Source organism: Mustela erminea, chromosome 4 (genome assembly GCF_009829155.1).
Source record: "Mustela erminea isolate mMusErm1 chromosome 4, mMusErm1.Pri, whole genome shotgun sequence".
In the NCBI taxonomy this organism is placed as follows: domain Eukaryota; kingdom Metazoa; phylum Chordata; class Mammalia; order Carnivora; family Mustelidae; genus Mustela; species Mustela erminea.
The window spans coordinates 16,710,568-16,724,141 of record NC_045617.1 but is presented as its reverse complement, the minus strand read 5'-3'; the positions used below and the strand labels follow the sequence as shown (position 1 = coordinate 16,724,141).

General features: G+C 44.1%; 1 long non-coding RNA gene across 1 annotated transcript; it reads left to right on the top strand.

The window, feature by feature from the left end:
- The first annotated feature begins 10,761 nt into the window (after nt 1–10,761).
- On the top strand, nt 10,762–13,097 carry LOC116588073. The gene is made up of 2 exons (XR_004284770.1): nt 10,762–11,430; nt 11,599–13,097. It is a non-coding gene; the product is annotated as an uncharacterized LOC116588073 (long non-coding RNA).
- Nucleotides 13,098–13,574: the final 477 nt, after the last annotated feature.

The window sequence follows — 13,574 nt, the reverse complement described above, 5'->3', positions numbered from 1 at the left end:
TATTTAACAAGTGGCTCTTTAAAAAATCCCGATTTGAACTGTTTGCCAATTTCTATGGCACAGATTTAAGTTACCCCCTTGAGATCACTGAAAGCAGAGTGAGGAAGAGATGCCAACCACAGGCTCCCTTGAGCCTTTCAAAGAAGCTCATAAAGCTAGCTTTTTTTTTCCCCCCATTTACATTGATTCTAACCAACCAACTTCACTACATCTTTGGTGCATCTGGGTTTCACTTTAATAAAACCTAACCATGGTAACACAGCTCATTGGATCCAGTGGAAAGATGGAGTCTCTTATCCTTCTCCCCTTGAATCTGGCCTTCCTCAACCAACAGCATCTGGCAGAGTGAAGCCAGACTGTGCAAGTGTTGCAGCTTGTGCCTTGTCGCTGGCAATGCTCGGCCTGGCAGAAGCCAGCCGCCATCCAAGAAGTCCAATTACCCTGAAAGCTCCAAGTTCTGAAGAAGGCCAAACTAACCAGGAAAGAGAGACAGAGAGAGAGAGGAGCCTGGTCAGCCCAGCTGTCCCAGTCATTCTAGCTTAGATGCCAGATGCATCAGTGAAGAAGTCATCCCAGCCAGCCTCAGTAGACATGACCTAGAGAAGAACCAGAGAACCCAACCAACATCCAGAACAAAGATCACAGGTCTTTGATCTTAATGGAGCCCTTCCGGCCATCCAGACTTTTGAGCTGCTCCTTCGGAGGCTGCAGACATTGCAGGGCACTGCCTTTCTGTCTTGCCTAAATCCCTGATGCAGGAAATTGTGAGCTCAAATAAATGTTGGTTGTTTTAAACCACCAAATTTGGGGACACCAGAAATCAATAGATAGCCTAAACCTAATTCAGGAAAATCAGAATTTATTAAGGGAGAGAAAGTGGAGGCAAATCAAATTTAGACATAGATTTATACAAAGATTCTCTTCATGCATAAGCTTTTCCCTAATTTGTTCATCTAGGTTCCATTTAACAGTATATCCTCAATGGCACAATTTAACAGACACCAGATAGGTGTCTCTCCAAAACTGTTCCACCAAAGCCTGAGATTAATTTCTAGTTACTTCTGGCTAAATTTGTTGTGAGAGGAACACACTTCTGTGGGTTAAATTCTGTTTCAAATAAACATACCACTGAGAGAAGTAACATATGATTTGTCGTGAATACCTAGAACAAAACGGGAGCAGAGGGGACAGGTTGAATTGGCCTTGAGTGAACTAGAAACAGATTCTTCCTCTAGTCTCGCTCCTCCAAGTGTTGTCTCAGACCATCAGCACCATGAGGGAGGTGGCCAGCTGGGCAGAATCAGACCCCATCCCAGACCTGTTGAATCAAGTCTTCACTCTGACAGGATCTTAGGTGATTCCTACACAACTTAAATTTTAGAAACGCTAGAGCCGTGGTTCTCAAACTTTTAGCTTATGTCAGAGTCCTCCAGAGGACTTGTTAACATGGAGACTGCTGAGACCAGAGTGTCTGATTTGGTAGGTCTGGGGTGAGGTAAGAGAATTTGTAACCAAGTTCTCAGTGGATGCTCATGCTCTTGGCCCACAGACCACACCTTGAGAGCTGCTCGAAAGCACAAAGAGGCCATGCTGCGGAAGGCAGGCTAGACGAGATTCAGAATCTTGGGTCCCACCCCAGACCTCCTGAATTAGACACCTCGGTTATGATGTTATCAACCTGTCTGGGAACACGGGATGCCCTCCCATTTCTTTTCCATGTATTCAAAGCTCCCCTTTGTCCTTCAGAAATAGTTTCAAGTTTTCCCTCACACAAGTTTTGTAACTTTTCTGTATTTCTAGGCATTCTTCTTTTCTGCTCTAGTCTACGGTTTCTTTTTCCCAAGAGATCTTCTAAGTTGTGCTTAGTTGAGTACATGAAAAAGCTATTTCTTTACGCATATCATGATTTGATGCTTTTTTTTTTAAATTTTTTTTTTTTTTAAGATTTTATTCATTTATTTGACAGAGAGAGATCACAAGTAGGAAGAGACACAGGCAGAGAGAGGAGGAAGCAGACTCCCTGCTGAGCAGAGAGCCCGATGCGGGACTCGATCCCAGGACCCTGAGATCATGACCTGAGCCGAAGGCAGCGGCTTAACCCACTGAGCCACCCAGGCGCCCCTGATGCTTTTTTTTAAAAAAGATTTTATTTATTTATTTGACAGACAGAGATCACAAGGAGGCAGAGAGGCAGGCAGAGAGAGAGGAGGAAGCAGGCTCCCCGCTGAGCAGAGCGCCCGATGCGGGGCTCGATCCCAGCACCTTGGGATCATGACCTGAGCCGAAGGCAGAGGCTTAATCCACTGAGCCACCCAGGCGCCCCTCATGATTTGATTCTTTGTAGAGCTCTTCAGAATTAGAAAATAACCATTGTGCTACCCCTACGGACATAATGGACCTACACAAGAAATAGCGAATTCTCAGCTCCTAGGGGAAAGCACAGTGGGATGCGGCCCACACCACTTGAAGCCACTCATGTTTTTTAGCTTCGCTAAAAATGGAACGGCCAGAGGTTCCGTGCCTCCCTATGTTGCACAGTGAGAGAGCAAGTCCCCAGGATCACCTGTCAAATGTGTCCTGAAAAACTCGGTCTGAATCAAATCGAGTATTGAGACCTAATTACTGCTTTGTAGGAGATACAGGCCAAAGGGAACAAGTTAATGAGGAAGCGACCAAGTAAACTTACGATACAGGACATTCTGTGTGACACACGACACAGTCTTCTAGAACAGAAGCAGCGCATGAGCCGTGCGTGTGAACTGTTTCACCCAGCCGGCTCTAACAGGATGGCGCTGCGGTATTTAGGAGAAGATGAATGAGGATGAAATGGGTGTTAGAGGGTTTCAGGGAATCACTTGCCAGAATATTATAAATTAGACACATGTATAGAAAATATATACCAGGTTATGTATAATAGTAGCATGGTGGTTTATATTTTTTAAAAAGTCCCTTCCAGTTACAGACGCATATTGTTTCTGTGTAAATTAACGTATTATTTAGAATTTCTTTAAGGAGGCCTGGGTGGCTCAGTCCGTTAAACATCTGCCTTCAGCTCAGGTCACGATCTCAGGGTCCTGGGATCAGAGTCCCACATCGGGATCCTCGCTAAAGTGCGAGTCTGCTTCTCCCTCTGCCCCTTCCCCTACTTGTGTGCTCTCTCTCTCTCTCTCTTTCAAATAAATAGATAAAATCTTAAAGAAAAGGAATTTTCTTTATAATATTTCAGCACAGAGGTGCCTGGGTGGCTCAGGCCATTAAGCATCTGCCTTCACCTCAGGTCCTGGGATCAAGCCCCAAGTTGGGCTCCCTGCTCAGTGAGGAGTCTGCTTCTCCCTTGGCCCCTCCCCCTCACTTGCGTGTGCATGCGCGTGCTCTCTCTCTCTCTTTCTCTGATATAAAGAAATAAAATCTTAAAAAAATAAAATATTTTGGGGCACCTGGGTGGCTCAGTGGGTTAAAGCCTCTGCCTTTGGCTCAGGTAGTGATCTCAGGGTCGTGGGATCAAGTCCCGCATTGGGCTCTCTGCTCAGCAGGGAGTCTGCTTCCTCCTCTCTCTCTATCTGCCTGCCTCTCTGCCTACTTGTGATCTCTGCCTGTCAAATAAATAAAGAAAATCTTAAAAAAATAAAATATTTCAGCACAAAAAAGGGTAGCTGAAAGAATGAGAAATGGCAAAAGATGGATACTTATTGAAGCCGGATAGGTAGTACATGGGATTTATAAAGGGTTCTCTTAACATTTGTGTTTGAAAATTTTCATAAGAGTTATGCGATGAAATAAATGGTATGCTCACCTCAGTTCTTCTGCTGAAGTGTTGTTAGTCAACTCCTGCTTGTCTGGTTGGATTCTCTAGTATCGTTCTCAGCAAAGGTTCTCAGGAATACTATTCCCTGAATTCTTAGTCACGTGTTGGCGTGTTCTCTACCTGAAGGACAGCTTAGCTCTACTTTCTCTACTCGAGTATATTTTAGCTGTTAGTCCATTTTCTTTTGTTACTGGACGTTTCTGAGGAAAAATCCAATGCCATCCCTATTTATTTCTAATATGATGTTTTTGCCTGTACTTTCACTTTCTTTTTTTTTAAAGATTTTATTATTTATTTGAGAGAGAGAGTGCAAGAGAACATGAGCGGGAGTGGGGGAGTAGGGGGGAGGGGCAAAGGGAGAAGGAGAAGCAGACTAACCCCGAGTGCTAGGCCCTATCCCAGGACCTTGAGACCAAGTGTGTCAAGGCAGGCACACTTAATTGACTGAGCCACCCAGGTAACCTGTAGTTTCACATCTTTAAAGTCTTTAAAGTCCAATAGTGTTACTAGATTGGCCTTCAGGTAGATCTCTTGCATCAGCTTTTCCTGTTCCAAGTTACATTCTTTCATTGTGGAGAAACATTTTCTCTTGTTTTAAGAAACTGGGATTTGTAAATTTCATCTTCCTCTCCTTATTACATCATATGATTTTCAAGAAACTTCATAGTTTTAGATTCAGAACTAAGCCACTGCTGTGCTCTTACTGGAATTTCATTAATTTAAAAATTTTTAAAAAACTAAATTAATCTTGTGGTCTTCTTATTTCATCTATTCCTACCCTCTCCCTTCCCTCTGCCTGTCTCTAGAACCAGAAGAGTCACCACTTTTTGACATTTGTAGCCCCTGACCTATGAGGTAAATAGCAAAGAGCAGGGGACCCACATATGGACCTCTTCTATGGTAGCTGCAAGGGTGAAGACGTCCCTCTGTGTGTGGTTGTGGTCTTGATTGTTACCATATATTTAACCCAATCCCATCATTGCCCGAAGTTCCCAAGGGAGCCTAGACTGCCTTGAGGTACTGACGGAAGAAAGGATCTGGCTCTGGTTCTAATCATTATAGCTGTGGTTTCTGACTAAACCCTAATGAAGCCCAAAATGTGTCTTGAGACACAGTGAGATTTTCAGAGAGACAAGAGAACAAGCTGAACTACGGAAGCTGGAGCCTGAGCATGGAGGGAAGCCCCAGGAAGAAGCCTTCACGCAAGAGATTTAGTGGGGCTTTGCACTGACACCTATTTGAGTAGGATTTTGATCAAGAGCATTGACTTAGTTTAATCCCTTTCAGAATTGGAACATATTTATTACAAATATAAAATGTCCTATTTGAGTCTGGAAGGAAATCTATTTTTAGGCATCTTCAATAATATTTTCTTTTTCTTTTCTTTTTTTTTTTTAAGATTTTATTTATTATTTATTTGACACAGAGAGAGAGAGAGCACAGAGGGAGAAGCCACCCCCCACCCCCAATGTGGGACTTGATCCCAGGACCCTGAGGTCATGACCTGAGCAGAAGGCAGACGCTTAACAGAATGAGGCCCCCCTCAAATAATATTTTCACTGTTCAGTTGGTTAAGGTTGAGTTACGCAGAAAGAACACTTAGCAGCTGTAAGAGAGATCACATTCTAAATTTTGCTCTTCCACTAAAGAGGGAAGGCAGAATTAATGTTTATTGACGACCTATTATGCGACAGATACTTTACATCTGGTTTATATTTAAAATTTCTCAAACATACTGGGGAGGAGGGATTATTGTTTCTATTTTTACAAAGAACACTGAAGTTCAAACAGGTCAAGGTTAAGCTGCAGGTAAGAGAATAGAACCTAAATGTGAATCTGGGTTCGTCTGATCTCTTAACTTCCACCCCAGGAATGTTGTCTCATGTTGGTGTCTTCTCAAGTCATTATTTAACTTTTAACAACATGTTTCCTCGTTGTTAAAATCTGAGTGTTGGATGAAGACATCTCCGGGTTTCAACTCTGTTGTCCTAAATCTTACATCAGTAGCACATGAATTCCATCATGGGCTTCTTGGGGTACCCCTGGGAATTAATGTCCAGCCCGAAGGTTCCTGGCCCCTTTCCCATTCGGCACAGCTTTTCCGCCTTGGGTTTCTAAATTATTTGCAATAGTTGTGCTCAAACTATGCTTCCAGTTCCCTGTATCAATAAGGTCAACTTCCTAATATTTCCTTTGATAAAAATTATACTTGCTAGAGAAGGGATTTCAGCACTGGGAAGTTCACAAAAGATCTGGAGTAGTCTCTATACTTTAATTTTTATATCGTTCGAGCCCATCTTTCTGTCTGTGCATATGACAAACCACCTTTTTACGATTTTAGATTTCTGGACCCTACAGCCACACCCATGCTAGAGAAAAATCTTTAACAGTTTTACATTGTAATGAAAACCGAGATGAAAATGGGAGGAAATGAATTAATTATTTTGCCTAATCACATTCTCTAGATCATCTCCAGGAATAGGATTAAGTAAGAAAACTATGAACTCTGGTGATATGAGTAATTCTGCTTAAGAATGATACCTCAAGGGGCACCTGGGTGGCTCAGTGAGTTAAGTGTCTGCCTTTAGCTCAGGTCATGATCTCAGGGTCCTGGGATCAGGCTCTCTGCTCAGCAGGGAGCCTGCTCTCCGCCCCCCACCCTGCCCTGCCTCCCTCTCTGCCTACTTGTGATCTCTGTCTATCAAATAAATAAATAAAATCTTAAAAAAAAAAAAGAATGATACCTCAAAATAAATACATCTCTGGGCAGAGTACATAACCCATGAAATAGCTTCTAGTTGCACTATAACAACATTTTATTCCTATATATATATTTAAAGATCTTATTTATTTGAGAGGGAGAGAGAAAGAAAGAGAGACCACGAGACAGGAAGAGGGTCAGAGGGAGACGCAGACCCCATGCTGAGCAGGGAGCCCAATGTGAGACTGGATTCTGGGACTCCAGGATCATGACCTGAGCCAAAGGCAGTCACTTAACCAACTGAGCCCTATTCCTAGATTTTAACACGAATGGATGTGCATCAGCATTAATAATGATTGCTGTTGGTATCAACAGAACAAGGTTCTTTCTCCCAGGGTTTTTGTTTTGTTTTGTTTTGTTTTCTGGCATTTGAATTGCGGGAGGAAACATGAGGAAAAGTAATTAGTGTTTAAAAAAACTTGTTTCCCTAAACACCTGGCTAACTATGAATGGGTCTCACTGACCCTGTATGGGAAATAAGCAGTTAAAAAAAAAAATATATATATATATATTTTTTTAACTGCATATATATATATTTTAACTGCATATATATATATATATATATATATATATATATATATATATATATTAACAAACCTGTGTTTGATCATTCTCCACCTACTCTGGGGTGATGTCCTAGAAGACCCAGCTTCTCTTCCTACCTCCATCCCAAGAGGTAAGCTAGTCATCCCAGCCACTGGTGGGGTGGGCTTTGTTTCAATCAAGACTGTCCATTTTTTTTTTTCCAATGACACTTTATTTTATTTGAAACACTTAAAGAGACAAAAGGAGAGGCAGCTCTGGAGGGACTGGGACTGAGAGTCTGGAGAGGAGCAGCCTTCACGTAGTGCCCCTGCCTTTCCAGCAATCACCCGAAGCACCAACCCAGGAACACAGTTTGCAAACTTTTGCTTTAAAGCAGAAGGGGCCCACTAAGATCGCTTGGGAGTATTTTATTTTATTTTAAAAGATTTTATTTATTTATTTGACAGAGATCACAAGTAGGCAGAGAGTAGGCAGGAGGGGGGGGGGAAGCAGGCTCTCACAGGACGTTGGGATCATGACCTGAGCTGAAGGCAGAGGCTTAACCCACTGAGCCACCCAGGCGCCCATGCTTGGGAGCATTTTAAAAGTTGTGATGCCTGCGTCTTATTTCCAGAGACCATCACTCAGCTTGGCAAACTCAGACTGGGCATCTGGTGGTTTTTTTTTTTTTTTTTTTTTTTTAAAAAGCTCTAAGTGGTTCTATGGAACAGTAAGAATTGAGAACCATTACCCTGGAGCATCACGGAGAGGTCAGGGCGAGTTTGAACAAAATCTTCCGACAGGCATTAAGAATACTGAGCAGGGAGGCCCCAGAGTGTCTGTCTTCCTGATGTGTCTCTGAACCCTTAGGCCCAGATGTACCTCTTGAGCCTTTGGGCTTTGATTCTCCCAGAGTATTCCCTCGGCCGTATTCATCTCCTGGGAAGGATGCTCCCAACCTTATTGCTATTTTCAATGCACACACTTAGGTTTGTCTTTAAATCAGGCTCTCATGAATTTCAACCATATGAGTTAAGAGATAGAAATACAGCTGAGACTCTCCAACGGAAAGTTAGCACAGCCCAGATTTTCATATCTGGCATATCTGGAGCATTGAGGCATCCTTGGTAATGGCGCCAAGGAGATAAGATGCCTAGAAAAAGCCAGATGTGCTAGGACACCTGATGATACGCAGAAAACTGGAACATGGATCTGTGTAGGAAAGCGGTGGGACGAGTTGCAGAATGTACTGACAACTGAACCTTGAGAGACACTTTTCTGAGACTAAAGGGAAAATAATATGACACAAGTGTCGTCCTAATAAAAGCTTACAGGGTAATTTTCCCCCAGGTGCCTCGCTTCGATTTGGGAGCTCTGCCGTGAGTAACTGGTGTGCGCTGCTGGGTGAGGCCCAAGCAGTCGGCAGAGTCCCCAGACCTTGTGGTCCTCAGACCGTGTGTGCACACGCTTTCCCACAGAAGAAATCATCCTATGCTCTCTTCTCTCACCCCTCCCAGGGGTACAAAGGGGAATAGATCAAGCGCGTGTGGGTGTTTGTAGCGCTTGCCTACGCAGTGGGGGGGATTAAGCCTAAAAGGTTATATTCCTTGAAACAAGTTTCTTACTTTTAATAATCCATCTGCTACATTTCTGGCCCCAAGGGGAAGATTTCTGAATATACTCGAGGAGTTCCTTTTGCTGTTAATATTCATCATTTTTTAAATACGGAGAATTTTAGGACTATAAAGGTTTTTCTTTCCATTTAGTTTTTTCCACTCCCTTCTTCCCTGCTCAGAAATGTGACTAAATAGGAAAATGGCCTGACATTCAGTGAGCTGTGTGGCTGGGCTTCTCTGGAATGCTGTGTGGTGCTGGGCCGTGACTTGCATGGAATTCAATCCCTGTTTACCAAGGGCTCCCATTTATTTTAATATCATCTGTTGGAAAAGTGGAAAAAGTAAAGCAATTCAATAGGCCCTCCACGCTGCATTGTGAGTTAGCCTTTGAAAAATAGTAATTAGGGGCTCCTGAAGGGCTCAGTCGTTAACTGTCTGCCTTTGGCTCAGATCATGGTCCCAGGGTCCTGGGATCCAGCCCTGTCTCAGGCTCCCTGCTCAGCGGGGAGTCTGCTTCTCCCTCTCCCACTCCCCCTGCTTGTGTCCCCTCTCTGGCTGTCTCTCTGTCAAATAAATAAATAAAAAAAAAAGAAAGGAAAAATAATAACTAATAGCAAAAGAAGATATTCTCCCTGGGCTTAATGTGAGTAGCTTCCACGGTTGGGGAAGGGAAGAAAGGAAGCGTAATTGTAGGATGGCTAAGGGTGAGGCCCGGACAGTGCCCTCCCCCGGGATCCAGCCCTACGTGCTCCCTGGGGCAGGGTGGAGGAGGAGGGGTAGGAGCTCTCTGGGACCTGATCTCTCCAGTTGTACCTTGTCACCTGTGAACATTCACGTGTCACTTCCGTCCAAACCTTTTGGATTGATGGCTCAGACTTTCACTGGTTTTCTCCCCACCCCCACCCCTTCAGCTCCCCACGCAGGTCCCATGATGGGGAATGTCCAGGGCCCAAATCCATCCCAGGCTCTGAGGACCCTGCTGTTCTAATACCTCCGTTTCCCACTCCAGTCTTCTGGGTGCGGGTGGGAGGCACATACAATTAAGGCCACACTCTCAAACATCTATTTATAGATTATTCTGGCATAAGACAGTGGCAGGACACCTAAACATTTTGGGATGGCGTTGTGTAGGGATGGGTCTTTGAACCAACAGTCCCAACTGCTGGCGGACGTAGTTGAGGGGAGTGGTTAGGCGCCCCCCCCCCTCCCCAATTCCCTGCGTCCCGGAAGGCAGAAGGCTGAGCCAGGGCGTATCATCTGCTGATGCGATCCACGGGGCAGGGGCAGTGAGAGGCTCCCAGCCCTGAAGAGATCCTTACCTTCGGAGAGGATCATCAGCAAAGACCAGACCTCCGCCATCAGTGGGAGATTTTAACAAAGGGCAGCCGTTGCCTGGTAATAAAAAGCTTCCAGGTTTCCCTCTATTCTGTGCCATTCAGGTCACATTTCTGAGTTCATCCCTTCAAATAAAGTGTGTGTAAGGAGGAGGAGCGTGTGTGCATGGATGGGGGGAGGGGAAGGTGGGGGGCTGGGTTGGAATGGAGGCAACTTCAGAATGGAGATGGAAATTTTCATCCTGGTTAAAGCAAGAATATGCAAAGGACAGAAAAGAGTCTCTCAATGTTGTGCAAAGAATTGGGATGTGGACACAATTCAAGGGTTGTGAGTTGTGCTGGGTGCTTTACACTTAAGCTTACACCCAGAATTGTGAGATATGATGTCTCTTAGGAAAAGCCTTCTTTTTAAACATGTACAGCGTTTAGAAAATGAAGGAAGACAAATATAATCCGAAAAAAAGAAAGGAGGGGCACTTGAGTGGCTCAGTGGGTTCAGCGTCTGACTCTTGATTTTCCCCTCAGGTCATGATCTCAGGGTTGGGAGATGGGGTTCTGCGCTCAGCGAGGGGTCTGCCCCCCATTCTCTCTTTCCCTCTGCAGCCCCCTCCCTTCGTGCACACACACTCTCTCTCTTTCTAAAATAAATCTTTCAAAAATTTTTTAAAAAGAAAGGAGGGAAAATAAAATAGAGAAACATAAGGAACAAAACCTGTTTTGTTTTCTTTTTAAGGGAAAGAAAGAAACCTAAGATAGGCTGATGTCTCTGTGTTGAATGGTCCGGTTCAAGTTCATGTCACCTGGGCAGTTCTCCTATTTACATAAAAGAATCAGGTCATCTCTGGTAACATTCTTTGAAAAATAAACCAGAAACAGAGAAAACCAAGAAAAGGGACTGAAAAAGATATAGAAAAAGAAACAAATGCAAAAGCCCCATGGGATTAGAGGACCAGAATAAACTGTTATGATTGGCTCCTTTATAAGAAATTCAAAAGAAAACCTAATACTATGTGTTGTAGCACAGCATCGTTTTTCTCAGGACAGTCTGGCTACCTCCCTTCCATCGAAGCACCCCTCGGAGTTTACTGTTCTGAGAAGGGTCTGCCCCACCCTTCGCTAGTGGTCTAAAACACTTATTTCCAACAGATAATGTGGTTTGGCTTGGATTGCCTCCGGTGGGTGGGGCTTTTTTTTTTTTTTTAAGTTTTCATAGTTTTTTATTACTGCAAAACACATGGCAAGAACATTTCTCCTGATTTCCATATTCTACAGTTAACATGCTACCTGGAGCCTGCTACACTCTTCGACACAGGAATTCTACCCTCTGGAACAAAGGAAAACCTGTACCAGCCTCGGTAAGACAAAGAACATGAGCAGAGGTTTCATAAGGTAAGGAAGATCGTAAGTAGTTTCCTAGACAGGAAGGACGAGGTCTTTTCCAATTGCTTTGCCCCATTTTGGGGGTCTCAGAATGTTTGTCATGCCCGAGTCCCCTTCTTGGGGGGCTCCTTGTGATGACCAGCTCTGCGTCTCACTCCACTGCCATTCTGGCCACAGGTCATGGACGAGGATGGGCAGGTGAGAGCCTGGGCAGCCAGTCCACAGCTTGGCCACGGGCCGGAAGACGCGTGGCATGGGAGCGTTACCCACGGAAGGCAAGTGATTGACTGGACAGGTTAGAGACTTTTTTTGGGGACGTTGACTATGAGACGCAGAGAGTCACAGAAGACAAGACGCCAGAGAGACGAGAGTCAAGGAGAGAAAGCAGAAGTCCTGAGGCAGCAGAGTCACAGGGGTGGAGAGAAGATACAGAATAGGACACGTCAGCAGGCGGTTGCAAGAGCAAAATAAACAGAGAATAGTTGAGTCACCAAAACGGCCAGGACTGAAGCAAGGAGCCACAGATGCCCTCTCCTGACATGACCGGGATGACTGAGGGACTCCCTGATTCTGCTCTGCCATGAGGCCTAGCTGTTGTGTCCCAGAACATCCTTAATCAACTAGACGACCTCACGTCACCCACCAGCCAGTGGTGTAAAGGAGTCTAACCCAACCCAATTTGGCTCTATGATGAATTTTAGGAAACATTTCAAATATTTTCTATAATACATGGAAATGACTTATTTAAATGATCAGTTTTATCTTTAATTAGCTTCTCTTCATCATGAAATCTTACCATACGTGGTTGTGGAAAGTACGAAATATGTTTTTATGCAACTAAGGAGATGATTTTTAGCTCTTGGACTAGAGAAAGGTATAATTGTATTTTCTATCTGCCTTTATATAAACTGGAAGTGATCGATGCCTGTTAGGAAGTGAGATGTGGTAGCTAATGATTTGATTACCTATTTAATGCTCGCATTTTGTAGTCGCTATTGACCTCAGGGTAGCAAGGCTCAATCTTCCTCCTCTCCTAGAACTCTCTACACTCATATAAATAGTGGTGAAAAGAACCCCGAGTGTTTCAATAAAATTACCAAGATGAGTTCAGTGTCCATTATTTAATAAGAATCAGCTCTTTTCCTGTCTGGGATCCTATTTCGTTCGGTTCAATAGTGTTATTGCAGATCGGCTGTTGCGAGCCAACAGACACGTTTGAAGCGCTGGATTTTCCATGTAATAAGCACTGCTTGAAATAAGAGTTTCTGCAGGTGGTGGGAGCCAGGACGGGAGGAGTAGGCAGCTTTAATTTGAGGATGCCTGTGGACCACTGCCCTCTGCTGGACAGAAGAGGAGGAGCAACATCCTGTCCTTGAGGGAAAAGACCTACAAATATTTTCCAAATTTTTTGTTCTGGCTTGTCATGGCTCTGTGGGCCAAACCCCAAGAACGTTTGACATTATCCCTCCTTTTGAAAAGCTTACAGATGGGACAGGGCAATGAGATTTCCCAGAAATGAGAGATAACTTCACTCCAGGGTCAAATCAAAGAAACTCAAGAAAACTCTGTACTATTTCCCTTCTTTGTATAATACTTTGGTTGTAGTTAGTTAGATGCAGAATAGAAATATATTAAAAAAAAAAAAAAAAAAAGAAAGAAGGAAAGCAAAGAAAAAAGCTGGTCAGCTGCAACTTCTTGAAAGATCAGCAGGCCCCAAACCCGGTAAAATTCTATTCACAGACTAACACATTAAGCTAAAAGGCAGACTCGCGTTACTCTTTTTTTCACAATAAAAATGTTCTCAGTAAGGGTAATAACCATGGGTTCCCTCATGTTTCTGAAGTTGTTTGGTCATGTTTGCTAACTCACAGACTTGTCAACTCCTGCCTCCTACAAAGAATACTAAGTTTCACCCTTTGGCACATTTCAGAAAACAGACCTGGTCCATTTCAAGCGTAGGAGCCCCTCCCCCAGATGGTGAGTCTAGGCCCCGCTCTACCTTCCACGGGGCGGCCGCTGAGGTGCTAATGTACCACGGTGCCTTCCTCTTGCTCCTTTGGACTTCAGGGAAGAGAGCACAGGTGGTGAGCCAGTCCTGTTCTGAGGGTCGCGGCCCATGACGTCACTCAATGGCACTTTGGACAGTCATGAAA